Source organism: Pithys albifrons, chromosome Z (genome assembly GCF_047495875.1).
Source record: "Pithys albifrons albifrons isolate INPA30051 chromosome Z, PitAlb_v1, whole genome shotgun sequence".
Taxonomy (NCBI): Eukaryota; Metazoa; Chordata; class Aves; order Passeriformes; family Thamnophilidae; genus Pithys; species Pithys albifrons.
The window spans coordinates 22,300,398-22,315,961 of record NC_092497.1 but is presented as its reverse complement, the minus strand read 5'-3'; positions in this window follow the sequence as shown (position 1 = coordinate 22,315,961).

Sequence of the window (15,564 nt, the reverse complement as noted above, 5' to 3'; positions counted from 1 at the left end):
AACTACTACGCAATACCTCAAGTCTACACAACGCAGAATGTTGCACCACAGAACTGGGCATGCGCAGAAGAGACACAGTTTGCGTAACTCTTACGAAATGCATGAACTGCGTCTGCGCAAGGGGGCGTGGCCTATGCAAAAAAGTGAATATAAACGAGGTTTTGGCTCAGGTCCAGCACGAACTTTTTGGGAGCTGGTCTAGTAGGTCGTCCAGTGTTCTGCCACGCTGCAAGCACTGTATTGCTCCTCTCTTGCCTTCACAAAGAGCTGAAATCACTGAGGCTGGGGCTAACTGAGCTGGACACTGATATCACTTATTAAAATCAATTTCTGTTTGTTTTTTTTCCTTAATAAATATTACTTATTTTTCCTTATTAAATAAAATAAATACTAATATTCTAGCCAACGTCTAGCTGCCTATAACAGCACCATGCATGCTAACACCCCTCTTTCATTTGGATGCTAAGGTTGTAACTAACCTGAACCTATGCATTACAGATGTCTGCATGAATATGTGCCCTCATCACCCGTAGGAGAAAAATTGGTATTTTTGAATATAATTTATTGCATGGTAAATTAACATCAATACTAAGATAAAGGATATGATTATGACCTAGACAAGAAGCTCAAACATAACTATTTATATTTGACCAGAAGATGTTCTTCTATGGCCATTAGTTTCTTTTGCATCACAAGTGTTTATATTCTGAAGACAGGAAGAATTATTTTAAAGAAAATGAATGTTTTCCTAAAAATCTTACACTACTTTTCTTTGCCTTACTGTTATGACTTGCACTATTTTGATTGAGTCATATATTCAACAGCATCTGACATTTGGAAAACAAACGACAGAATATTTTTACAAGCCAGAAAAGTTCTCCACGGGTTTCACCAGAGTATTTTAGACGCTTCCTATCTTAACACAGCTAAGCTTTAAGACACAACTGAGCTATTGGATTGCAGGGAGGACTGTTCTGAGGAAGATTACAATTTTAAGTTTGTCCAAATTCAAGAGTCAAAAAGGAAATAGAAAAAAAGAGACAGGATACAGCAAAGCACAAGAAAGTCAGTATGTTAAATGCAGAGTAAAAATGTTCTTATAGGAAATCAAAATGGAATTGTGCATTTGACTTTAGTAGAGTGACAATATATCAATATAGTAGTTATGCAAAGTGATTGTTTAGATTTCTTAGCACAGTAAGTGCTCTGAGAACTTGAAACTCATAACTTTTTTATTTAGGCTGGAAAACAGTATACTAAAAATACATAGGTAAAAATAGTGCTTTAAAATAAAACATTTAAAAAGGCAGATCACAAAATCTTTGAACTAGAAAGTGATTATGCTTAAGCCTCTTGTCAATTTTGCATATTGGAAAAGCTATAACAAAAGCAATTTTTAAAATTTCAGATTTTTTATCTTTATTAATCCCTTTTAAAATATTTCCTAATCAAATGTACAAAGGAGTTTCAAATGAAAGTGAAAGAATAATTTTTATTCTATAAATACATATTGAATAAAAATCACTAACAATTGTGATACCCATATGTGGGGTAATAGTCCTGATAAGCTCTTGATGAATTGAGGGAAGTGCCTCAGACTCCTGGAGGGGTGCTCCCAGAACCATTGTCAGAGGACAAAGAAAACCTCAGTGATTTTCCAAAAGTGCTAAAGCCAGACTGATAAGATTAACAAAGGGTGGAGTGTTGTGGAGATGACATGGCTGCCCTTTGCCACATCTTCTGGGAACACAGAGAGCCAACCCTCAGGCCTGCCTATGTCATTTGTCTATTACCCCCAAACCAATTATTTATTAAAGACACTCAAACCAACTAAGAAAAAAAAGTATAAAAGCTATTTGGCATGAGTAAAAGTAGGGGAGAAATGCCATAGTCTCGGGAGGCAGGGGGAGGGGAGGGAGTTGTTGCTGAGAGGAGCTGCCTTGTCTCTTCTCACCTCTTCGGACAATGTAGGCGTGAGAAAACCATATACTCTCTACACTTTATATTTTATATCTTATGCTTTACACTCTAACAATGCCTATTATTTTATACATTCTATCTTATACTATGTCTGTTATGTTATACCTTATACGGTATCTTATACCCTTATAATATGCTTTCTTTTTTACCTCGCCGCTACTTTGATGCTAATTTCACTGGGCTATATCTTTACTCTATAGGCACCTTATTTACTAACTGTGTTTTGCTATTTTAATACTAGTAATTATAACTTGCCTTACACCTTGTAACTTGCTAGATATATATCTTACTTTCTATTGGTTCTTGGGTTCCTTTAAGGTGTGTAGTTATTTTTTAACATGTGTTAATGGGACACAGCTGTATTCTTTCCTTTTTCTTTGTGTTACAGACAATGTTGTGTGCCGTTCATTTTGTTGCTCTGTGTCACTGAGGAGGTTCTAGATTTGTGTTTTGAATTGTGTTTCTAGTTAGTAGTTTTCTGTTGTTGGTTAAGTCTATTGTACAGGACAAACTGCTTGAACTTAAGTTTGGTGTGCTTGTCTGTAGAATGTGTTTTGCCCTGGTTTCTTTTGTTTTTCTTTTATCATCAATTAAATACAATCATGCAGCTAAAGGTTATAACTGGCATCGTGAAGCCCACAATAACTGTCACATACTTGTATTAATAAAAATTATTTTGGCAACTGCTATAGAGAAAGTTCTTGCTATTAAGTGTAGTTTCATAGGAGAGTATCAAAGACCCTTACAGTCTTTTTTCTGTCCAGTGTCAGGCAGGCAGGTTCATAAGACTTCGATGTTCTGGGGTCGCTTATAGCTAACATCTTCATAGAAAAAGTTCTCCCAGGCTAATGTGTGGTCCTCACAGGAAGGTTGATGACCCTTTCAGCCTGTGTTTTGCCCATGTCAGGCAAGCAGTGCTGATTTCATAAGCCTTTGATTTTTCTGGGACAAATTTATATTAATACAGGTGAAACAAGAAATCTTTGCATTTCTGCCCCTCCTTTTCACGTGACACCCATGGGAGTTAAGACACAGCCTATAAAGACATAGATAATACTTTTGGTGAACTCCCATTCCTTTGATGAATATTTGATTAAATTTTCTGCATGGAAATGCTAGCTTCTACTGTAACCTCTTAAAGAAGGACAGACCTGAGAAAGAGAATTTTTCCTTTGCCCTTTTTTTTTTTTCAACTGAATTTAATGTACATGAAAAGATCAAACTGTGAAACCAGTTAGCTGAAATCCTCTTTAGCAGAGAATCTCAGAAAGGAAGAAACCACTGGAGGTCAATCTAGTCCCACCTCTCTGGTCAAACAGGGCCCCTCAAAGCATATTGCTTAGGAATGTGTCCAGACAGCTTTTGAATACCTCCAGGAAAGGAAAATCCACAACCTCTCTGGGCAGTTCCAGTGCTCAGTCACTCTCAGTATAAAGACGTTCTTTCTGATGTTCAGGTGGAACTTCCTGTGTTTCAGTTTCTGCCTGTTGCCTTTTGTCCAACTGCTCGGCACCCCCAAGGAGAGCCTGGCTCCATCCTATTGGCATCCTTTCTTCAGATACAGACACTGATGGGGTCCTCATTCTCAGTCTCTTCTGAAGGCTGAACAGGCTTAGTTCCCTCGGCCTTTCCTCACAGGAGAGGTGCTTCAGTCCCCTCATCATGTTTGTCACTCTCTGCTGGACCTGCTCCAGGAGCTCCATGTCCCTCTTGTCCTGAGAAGCCCAGAAGTGGACACAGCACTCCAAGTGAAGCCTCACCAGTGCTGAGTAAAGGGGCAGGATCAACTCCCCCAACCTGCTGGCAATGCTCTTCCCAGTGCCATCCAGGATACCACTGGCCTTCTTGGCCACAAGGGCACCCTGCTGACTCAGGGACAGCTTGTTGTCAATGTTATGGGTCAAGTAAATAGATTTTCTCCTGCTGTGATTATCTAGTCTGCCTTTTGGAGCAGACAGGAACTATGTGTTAGGATGTATAGCCACCTACTTTTAGGACTTTGTATTAAGACTGATATCAAAGGTGCAAATTAGTGTTTACAGCCAGCAGATATCTAGATGTCAACAGCTAGCCTGAGACTATCTGATCTGAATGAAAAGAAACAGTAATTAAAAATCTAAGTATAAAAGCTTTCAGACCCTATTAGCAATTCCTTGTAATAACTTGTCTTTCTGACTTAGGATAGATATAATTCATTATAAGATATACTGTTTGAGTATTGTTAACCTGGAAAGGTTGGGCATCTGAATCTGCAAACCAGATGGCCTGTGTGTTCTAGATCTTGGTTCCTAAGTTAGGCCCTGAAATTTGGGAAGACTGGGACTAGGTTCTTTATTTTAGGGCAAATAGCTGATGCTGTTACACAAAGCACAATTTAGGACATAAACAGCTCATCACTGCAGTTGCTAATACAGACTGCATGTATTGCTCATCTAAAAAACATCTTAGGAGATAAAAGTATTCAGAGACATAAAGAGGCAGAAGTCTACACCAGTCAGCAGTCTGTCCTTTCCTTTCTTTCTATTTTTGACTAACTAGATTATTAATAATAATAATTTCTTTTTCTTTCCTTCTGACTCTGCAAGTTTCTCTTTTTTGCTCTGTCCCATTTCCCTCCACCTGCCATGCATTGCTCGATGCAGACACTTCACCTCATTTTATATTTACATGTCTTCTGCAGAAAAATCTGAATGCTGACTTGATGCAATTTCAAGTTTTTATTCTCTCTTTCCAATAATATTCAGTGGATGTCCTTCTTGGTGCCCCAGGATTCATTTGGCCTGTTAAACTGGCATGCCAGTACTGAAAGTATTCTGTTCCCTGGCTGCATAGCAGGAATAGGAAGGAGCCTATTACAATATCCTTTGACAGAAAAAGGTCTGACTAAATTAATAGCTCTGGCAGGGCTGTGGCAGTTCCTAGAGTTTTCAGCCCCACAGGACAATGCAGTTCATATAATGTCCTTTGTGTCTGACATTTGACTGTTCCTCAGAGATATTCTGGCTAGCAACAATGCTAATGCTTTTTACCTGTGCACTGTTTACAAGTATTGTGAAACTGGATGGTAGTTCTAGCTAGCAGGCGGAGCATATGTTCTGTAGCATTGCAGTCAGATAGCACTGTAGAAAGAACAAACAATGTATTAAATTCTCAGCTGGTGACAGCAAAGCACTTGCTCCCTATGTTATGAAACAAGAACTATGGAGAGTAAATGTAACACAAGAACTTTGCTGAAAATTATTGTGGATGTTGTATATGATTTGAAATAATCACACAAACTAGGTTTCTGTCACACTCAAACTGCTATCAAAGGTTCCTGACATATGAGGGAGACAGGGTTTTCCTTTTGGAGAGCTGAGATGTCCTATTTCTGAAGATTAACATTTTGTCAAGAACTGGTACTAGTAGGTATGGATACAGCATTGAAATATTAGAAGCTATGAAAGGAAAGAGGAAAACTCTTGGTGGATGAGTTTCCACTTAAAAGCTGATTGTATTTTGGTGAATAGAAAACTAACATTTCTGCAACATTTAGAGTTTTAAAGTTGTTGGGAAAGAACTGTTTGTTACCTTCTTCCTCCTGACATTAAATGTAGGGAGTTCAATACTTATGTATTGGTGTAAAGTGCCTCAGATTGCTTTCCATATTTTCTGCTGAAAAAGCACATTGTGCAGAAGTTAGGGAGATATTCTGGCTGTGCACAGCAATGTTTGGTCACAATGGTCGCTGTCTATTCTGTACAAGCCAAGAAGGGAAGAACTAATGGAGCTCTTGGGTCATGCAGCCAGCTGGCACCAACATTCCCAGTGTCTCTTCCTTTGCTTGCTCCTGCCATAGCAAGGTGACTGCTTCAGCATCTGTGATGTGTGTTAACATACAGCTCACAGAGCTGGCCAACTGCAAGAAGATTCTTGCACATCAACATTATTTTTGGCAAGGGAGCGTGTCCCACACACTTTTTTCAAGAGCTCTAAGTGCTAAGTCTAGAAAGTAACAATTTCTTAGGCAATGAAATGAGATACAGCCTACAATTTCAACCCTATAGAGACTGATACATGTGAATCATCCAATGTACATAAAAACTAGTTGCAATTTTTCTTCAGTTCATTATTTATGTTGAGAAATAAGTGTTTTTGCAATACATCTGTGCTGACACATTTTATTTAAATAGGTGTGAGAAAACAGTTATTGATTTCTTCTTCCCGAAACCTTTCAAACATTGTAAGAAGGTCTGTTTCTCCTTTCCAGATCCTTATTTTTTCCCAGTGAAAAGCATTTTCTTTTCTAAGCACCACGGACTGTAAGATCAACTGAATTTTTTTTCAAGTTTCCAACAAAATTTTTTTTATTGCCATGAAGGAAAACTGAGACTTTTAATAATAATGAAAAAGTCTATTTTTCAACTTTAAGGATTTTTATAACTTTCTTGGTGTGCTTGGTTTTGTTGGGGTAGAGTTGATTTTCTTCACAGGGGCTACTATGGGTCTGTGCTTTAGATTTGTGCTGAACACACATTTGATAATATAGAGATGTTTTTGTTATTGCTGAGCCAAGAGCCAAGGCCTTTTCTTCTTTTCGTACTGTTGACTGGCAAAGAGGTTGGAGTTGCATGGGAACCTGGGAGGAGACACAGCCAGGCCAGGTGATGCCAACTGACCAAATGGATACTCCAGACCATATGACATCATGCTCAGTATATAAAGCTGGAGGGACATTTGAAGTGGTGGTGTTTGACTTTTGAAGTCACCACTCTGCTTGAAGGGGCCTTTCTCTCCTGCAGATGGCTGAACACCTGCCTGCCCATGTGAAGCAGTGATTTAATTCCTTGTTTTGATTTGCTGGCATGAAGAGTTTTTACTTTCCCTATTAAACTGTCTTTATCTCAACCCATGAGTTTTCTGGATTTTACCCTTCTGATTTTTAGCTTGATTCTGCTGGTGTGGAAGTGAATGAGCAGCTGCTTGTTGCTTGGTGGCTACATGGAGTTAAACTATGACACTGGAATAATGATTGTGTTAGATATTGTAACTGAGAAAATCCTAATTTTGAAACAACAATAGTACTTAAAGGAGAGACTCACACAATTACTTTGCACTTTCTTTTAATTCACACAAAGAGTAAGGATAAAGGAGAAAAAGACAATACAAAATATGGCAGACGAGAGACTTCAAGAAAACCAGAACACCAGATAGGCAATACAGGCACTGGTGATAAAGGAACACCATTGAAACACAAGAAATCAAGATTTTGGAACTGTATTGGCATGAGATATAATTGACACTAGTGTTACAATCCAGAATATTTTTTCTTTTCCCCTCCACTTACTAATCCCTTTTTATCTCTACTTATGAGTTTTTCTCACTTTTGCCCTTCTGAATCCTTGCCTCCCACTTGACAGTTGGGTGCAGTCACTGCCTGGAGTCAACTCACCGTAGGAGCAAAATCAGTCAACCAACTCAAACTGTCAAGATTATATTATATTAATCCAGTAGTTCTTATTGAATTTGAAAAAACTAATACACTAAACTTTGTGTGAAACCTATTGCTCGTAAGCTTCACATTAAAGGAGAGAAGGGTTCTCAGAAAGGAACCTGAAAATTGCAAGTAACTTGCACTTACAGTGACTATATCCAGAAAAACATGAAAATTATAATAAAACTTTCATTAGTGCACAAACAAGTAAGTACACTGTATTGGTGCCAGACAGATTGCAGCACAAGGTGTGTTTATACTACTACAGTCAATGGCCAAAGAGTAAGACCCCTGCTCCCAAACCAAGTGATGGGAAATGGGACAGGTCTATATTTCTGTGATCTTCATGTAACCCTTGGGCCAGGAAGTTCCTATGGCTTCTACGGGAAGGTGTTGCAGGAGAGGATTAGTGTGTGTCCTGTTTCTTGAGTCATTCTACTAATCAATCACAATAGGTCTAAAGGGATGTGTTTACTGATTTGAAATGGCCAGTTGTTAGGTCCCCACACCTAGTACAGACCTATGTGTTCAATAATATAAAAACAGTGAGTATGAAAAAGACCAAATAATGCTTCTGGTAAATAAGAAGCCGTGTCATGACCTAAATCAGAGGCTGAGTGATCTCCAGTGTTCAGGAGAGAAAGAATTAAGTTAATGAAGGGCAACATTATACATTGATCACATACTGTCTGTAGGAAACAGGGTTGGCCCAGACAGATGTAAATGCCTTGGAAAGGCTGATGGGTAGCTGCTGAGCTCATACTGTCTCTTTGGATATTTTGGAACAGTTGATAACTGATATGACTTCTTTCACTCTTGCCCTGTGTAGTAGATTTTTGGCAGGGGTATATTACTTGTAAATATTAATAAAGACATAAAGGTAACTATGTTTTTACTTTCCAGGTAAAGATCAGGGAAAAAATTCTGTGAACAATGATTATTTAAACTAAATTTAAATAGAAAGACAGTTGCTAGAATACTTAAAACTTTTATAGCTGAAAATGCAAAGGTTTTGTGACATTTATATGGAATCTGTGAAGAGTTCCAAGTTTACATAAAAGATGACCACGGAAAAGATTTTAAGATAAGCAGATTTTCTAAAAGGAATACATTAATGGATTAGACAGTAAAGAAACTTATTCCAGAAAGTGTGGCATTGGTGTGAGAATTTCCTAGTTCATCTCTGTTTAAATCACGTGCAGTCAGCTACCCAGAGATCTAAGGAAGATATTCCCAATATTTCTTAAAATATTGGCTAATGAGTCACAGTTTATTTTTATGCATGATCATCTACCTTTCAAAACATTTCGCATTAGTTTTATTTTTATCATTTTTGCCTTAATATTCAGTTTTTACTAGTTATTTCTGACTGATTTTTTTTGTTTGCTGTACAATTGTTGTTGTATTTCTCTTTGTTTCTTCTAAGTGGCATTTCACTGAGAAAGAAAGTCTCTCTCCAAATGCTGCAGAAACAGATATTGTAAAGACAAGATGCACAGATCATAAAGTTTGAGTTTTTTCCCCCAGAAAATATTGCACTGGGGCATTGGGGCAGTGAGTATATTGGTATGGAGATAATTTTTATTAAGGCAATACCATGACTGACACAAGAACAAAACCTCTATATTGTTTACATGATTTTGAGAACTAACCTAATTTCTAAGGAAAAAAATATTTTGTTGTCTAAGAAAGCAATCTTGGGGCATGATTTCTTCTGTTTCAACCTTAATATGAAATAGTGTAGAAGATATAGGCTAAGCTATGCATATTATTAAACTGCAGATATTACCCCTTTACTCCCAACATGCAAGGATAAAAATACAGTAATATCTGTTTTGGATATGCACTGATTCTGGCCAGGACAGAGATAATTTTTTGCAGAAGTGTGGCTGAGGGGACATGACCAGGAGGTTATTCAATGCCACCCTATGTCATTGCCAGGGAAGGAGGTAAGGGAATCTCAGGCTTCTGAGAAGAGTCAGGTTTCTGGTGAGAAAATGTGGCAGAAGGACAAAGCCATCTACCATTGTTCATTGTCATACAGGTTCCACCATGAGTGTTTTGCATGTGAATTACTCTGTCTTTTTTCGTACTACTGTTATTGATATTGTTGCTGCTACTGTTTGTTTTCTTATCTCATTGCTGTTTTCAGTAACTTGTTCTTATCTGAGCCTCTGGTCTTCACCTTTTGTTCCTCTAATTCTCTACTCAATCTCTCTGCAGAAGGGAGCAGGAAGGGAAGGCATAGTGAGAGAGTGGTGTGTGGTTTGGGAAAGTCTTGATGAGGGCACTGAGTTAGGGAGTATCATTCCTAAACATGACATGTTTTCTTTAGCACAGTTTTTATAAAGGATATTTTCTTCCAAAGGTAAGAGATACAATTAGCAGTAAACTAAAGAGAAAATTGGGCTCCACACCACTGCAGCTATACTCATGTTTCTTATTGACATACAGGGAAAGCATGTCTGCAGAACCTGTAAATTTAAGGGCAAGTGTTCAAAGCAAAGATGTTGTCAGGATCTCTCTGAGAAGGACTCAAGGATAGAACTGGGACTGTGTTTGATTGGCACTACAAAATGTCCAACTCAGTGGTGCAGAAAGCTACAAGGCATTGACATAGATTATAACTGATATAACAGCCGAGTACCAGATGTCTGATATGAAAGATAACTAAATCAGATCAGTTTTGTTGACTCAAATAGTTCTTTCATCTACTGGCATCATAAGAAGTGACTAATTAGAATGACAGAGAAGTAATTAGATATAAATTGGTTGTGGCAAGTCTTTCTGCAGATGAATAATACAGGAAAGGTAAAAAAACAAACTCTCCCCTTACAGACTCATCTTCATCCTCAAAGAAGTCAATGGAAAAGACTCCTCAGAATCACAGGTCCTGTGAGTATTTTCTCAGGCAAAAGACTCTTCAACAAGTGGAGACAGGAGGAAGAGCAAAGTTGTCCATCATGATCATGAGTACTGCAGATTTGGGACTGATCCTCAATCTGTTGCAAATTATGCAATGAGGCTGGCATGATGTGGGGAGCATTTGAAAGGACAAGACAGGTAAGCCCACTCTGTATGTTTTGCAGGTTTGAAAGCTCTCCTCATGCTAGAGAGTTTCAGATCTTCAGAACTCTCAACACATACTTTAGCCTCTGACTGCTACTGTGATGAAAGGTTGCAGGAACACTAGAGCTGATTTTGAAGGCCTGACGGAGGTGTAAGAAGTGTACAATGCCATAGACTGTTGCTGCCTGTAGAGATGAGATTCTTAACATGGCAGCAGTGTAAACTCAGGACAAAAGCAGGTGTAAATCCAATAGGCACACTAAGTATATTCTGACATTCACCCTCAGTCTTATGTTCAGGATATTCAATAACAACAGTGATAATACACAGTTGGACACCCACACAATGGTGTTTTGTTGGGGTTGTTTGTTTTTTCCTTAATTGAAGCACTGTACATTTTCTGATTTTCTGTGTAAATTGGGAACTTTGAGTTGATTAGGAAATATCAGCATCCACCTGGTTCCAGAAATAGTACCAGTACAGCTCCTGAATAATATCAGCCACAAGAGCTTCAAAACTCAATGTGAATGTCACCCTCTGAACCCAGAGCTCCTGCTGTGGTTTTGAGCTCTGTTCACTCTGGAATGAAAAATAAAGAGCTGTCTCTACTACAGCGAGTCATGAAGAAGTTTTCTTTTACAGCCTTCAGGAATACTCTAGCTTAGCTGCTTGGACAGACAAGGTGACAGAGATTACTGCCAGGGTACTTGGAAGTCCCTGTGGCATTTAAAAATAAATAGTGACCACTATGCATGTGGTTATTAGTGCTTCATGGATGACTGTTGATAAAACTTCAAGTTGCCTCTTGATAGGAGGTTTTAAGAAGTATTTGAACTTTATTGTGGTGATGGTCCTTTGACAGATACTGCCCCCATAAATGCATACAGTTCTGTCTCATTGTTTCTATAAATGCTCCGTTGGCTTTGTAGAGCTTTTAGAACTTGAGCATACTCCGTATGAGATGCCCATCTAGAATCATAGAATCAATTGGGTTGGAAAAGACCTCCGAGATCATCGAGTCCAACCCGTGGTCCAACTCCAGTCCATTTACTAGATCATGGCACTCAGCACCACGTCCAATCTGCATATAAAAACCTCTAGGAATGGTGAATCCACCACCTTTCTGGGCAGCCCATTCCAGTGCCTGATTACTCTCTCTGGAAAGAATTTCTTTCTGATATCCAACTTAAATTTCCCCTGGCAGAGCTTAAGCCCGTGCCCCCTTGTTCTATTGCTGAGTGCCTGGGAGAAGAGATCAGCCCCCACCCGGCTAGAACTTCCCTTCAGGTAGTTCTAGACAGGGATGAGGTCACCTCTGAGCCTCCTCTTCTCCAGGATAAACAACCCCAGCTCCCTCAGCCTCTCCCCATAGGGCTTGTGCTCCAGTCCCTTCACTGGCCTTGTAGCTCTTCTCTGGACTCACTCCAGCACCTCAATATCCTTTCTGAACTGTGGGGCCCAGAACTGAACACAATACTCAAGGTGTGGCCTCACCAACACAGAGTACAGGGGAAGGATCACTTCCCTGGTCCTGCTGGCCATGCTATTTTTGATACAGGCCAGGATCCCATTGGCCTTCTTGGCCACCTGGGCACACTGTTAGCTCATGTTGAGCTTCCTGTCAATTAGTACTTCAAGATCCCTTTCTGCCTGGTTGCTTTCCAGCCACTCTGTGCCCAGCCTGTAGCGCTGCAGGGGGTTGTTGTGGCCAAATTGCAGGACCCAGCACTTGGCCTTATTGAACTTCATCCCATTGGAATCAGCCCATCTCTCAAGTCTATCCAGATCCCTCCGCAGAGCCCTCCTGCCTTCCAGCAGATTGACACTCCCTCCCAACTTGGTGTCATCAGCAAATTTGCTGATGATGGACTCAATCCCCTCATCTAAATCATCAATAAAGATGTTAAACAGGACTGGACCCCATACAGACCCCTGGGGAACACCACTGGTGACTGGCCGCCAGCTGGATGCAGCTCCGTTCACCAGCACTCTCTGGGCCCGACCCTCCAGCCAGCTCCTAATCCAGCAGAGGGTACACTTGTCCAAGCCATGGACTACCAGCTTTTCCAGGAGTATATTATGGGAGACAGTGTCAAAGGCCTTGCTGAAGTCCAGATAGACACATCCACAGAGTTACCCTTATCCACCAGGTGGATCACCTGATCCTAAAAAGAGATCAGGTTGGTCAGACAGGACCTGCCCCTCCTAAACCCATGCTGGCTGGGTCTAATCCCTTGTCCACCCTGAAGGTGCTGTGTGATTGCACTCAGGATGAACTGCTCCATAACCCTGCCAGGCACAGAGGTCAGGCTGACAGGCCTGTAGTTGCCAGGGTCCTGCTTGCAGCCCTTTTTGTGGATTGGGGTGACATTGGCCAACCTCCAATCATCTGGGACCTCCCCAGAGAGCCAGGACTGTTGGAAGATGATGGAGAGCGGTTTGGCAAGCTCTTCTGCCAGCTCCTTCATCACCCTGGGATGGATCCCGTTTGGTCCTATAGACTTGTTAGGATCCAGCTGGCTCAGTAAGTCACTAACTATATCCTCCTGGAATACAGGAGGGCTATTCAGCTCCCTCTCCCTGTCTACCAGCTCCAGAGGCCAGTTGTCTTGAGGGCCACCTGTCTTACTGGTAAAAACTGAGGCAAAGTAGGTGTTAAGTACCTCAGCCTTCTCCTCATCTTCCTTAACTATATTTCCCTCCAAGTCCAACAGAGAATGGAGGTTTTCCTTGCCCCTCCTTTTGTCATTAATGTATTTATAAAAGGACTTTTTGTTATCCCTAACTGAAATAGCCAAATTTACTTCAAATTCCAGTTTTCTTTTCCTAAGTATTTTCCTGCATGACCTAGCTCTATCTGTAAATTCTTCATAAGTAGCCAACCCTTTTTTCCATAGTCTGTAAACTTTCTTTTTATATTTTTATTCTTTCAGAATCTCCCTATTTAACCAAGCTGTCCGTCTTCCCCTCTGGCTGGCCTTTCGGCACACTGGGACAGACTGTTGCTGTGCATTCAAAATTTCCTTCTTAAAACATGTCCATTCCTTCTGGACCCCCTTGCCTTTAAGGGTTGTTTCCCAGGGTATGCTCTGAATCAGTTTTTTGAATAGGCCAAAATCTGCTCTCCGGACGTCCAAAGTTGAGGTTTTAATGGTGGCTCTCCTTACATCCCCGAGGACTGAAAATTCTATTATTTCATGGTCACTATGCCCCAGGCGGCCTCCAACCACTATATCATCTACCAGCCCCTCTCTGTTTGTAAACAGTAGGTCTAGCAGGGCCTTCCCCCTGGTAGGCTCATTTACCAGTTGATGAAGGAAATTGTCCTCTATACACTCCAGGAACCTCCTTGACTGCCTCTTCTCTGCAGTATGAAGCTCCCAGCAGATATCTGGCAGGTTAAAGTCACCCATAAGAACAAGGGCTGGAGATTTTGAGACATCCGCCAGCTGCTTGTAGAACAATTCATCTCCTTCATCATCCTGGTTGGGCGGTCTGTAACAGACTCCCACAAAGGTGTCAGCCTTGTTGGCCTTTCCCCTGATTCTGGCCCACAGGCACTCAACCTTGTCACTGCTGACCTCAAGTTCAACAGAGTCAAGAGACTCTCTAACATATAAAGCCACCCCTCCACCTCTCCTTCCCTGCCTGTCCTTTCTGAAGAGCTTGTAGCCCCCCATAGCAGCACTCCAGTCATGTGAGTCATCCCACCACATTTCTGTGACAGCAACTATGTCATAGTTTTCCTGTTGCACGATGGCTTCCAGCTCCTCTTGTTTGTTTCCCATACTGCGTGCATTGGTGTACATGCACTTCAGCTGGGCCATTGATTTCATTCTCAACTCGGGCTCTATGCCCTTAGGCCTATCTCTGGAGAGCCCAGTTGCCGTCCCATCCCCCTTCAAACCTAGTTTAAAGCCCTCCTAACCAACCCTGCCAACTTATGGGCTACTGTTTTTTGCCCTTCCTAGATACATGAAGCCCATCTGCTTTGACGACACTGGGCAACACGGAGTTTGCCCCATGATCAAAAACCCCAAAATTTTGATGATAGCACCATCCCCTAAGACACCTATTGGTAAGCTGGGCTTTCCTAAACCTCTTCTCATTCGTCCCAGCTAGCACAGGAAGTGAGGCAATTACTACCTGTGCTCCTGTCCCATGAAGAGATCGGGTCAGTGCCTTGAAATCTTTTTTAATGACTCTGGTACTCCTTTTATTAATGTCATCACTTCCAACCTGGACAACCAACAGCGGGTAATAATCTGAGGGTTGGATAAGCTTAGGAAGTCTTTTGGTAATATCCCTCACCCTGGCCTCGGGAAGGCAGCAAACTTCCCTGTGGGATGGGTCTGGCCGACATAGAGGGCCCTCAGTTCCCCTCAGATGGGAGTCACTGATTACAACAACCCTTCTCTTTTTCCTCTTACCTGTAGTTGTAACCTGTCTGGTAGACTGGGGGTAACCAGAAGACCTTGTAGACAGATCCTCCTCCTGACTGTCCTCCAACAGACTGTCCGAGTCCAGGGCCATATACCTGTTTTTTTAGGGCAGTTTGGCAGGTGAAAGGGGTCGAGAGGGGGTGTTTTTACCTCTATGACCAGGCACCTGTTTCCATTCGTCCCCATCCCTATGGTCCCTTCTGTCTGCCTGATGGCAGGAGAGGCTGGGCTTCACCACCTCCTGCTGGGCTTCCTTAGGAGTGGAAAGGGTGTGACTCCACCAGTCAATTTCCCTTTCACTCTCCCTTATGTTTCTGATCCTATCCAACTCTCTCTGCCACCAGACACAGCAAATCGTTCACCTGCTTACATCGTATGCAGGCGCTTCTCACACTGTCCTCTGGTAGTAGGTCCAGGCTCAAACAGTCTATGCAGCCAGAGGCCTGAGTGGCTGCATCCTTTTTAGAGGGTTCTGTCTGTACTGACACCCCTCTACTGGTAACAGGAGCAACAGCTTTCATTTTTTTGGGAGGCATGACTGCCTTGAGCTGTGGGGAAAGGTAGAAAAGAGAAACAAACAAACAAACAGAAAAAAAAATA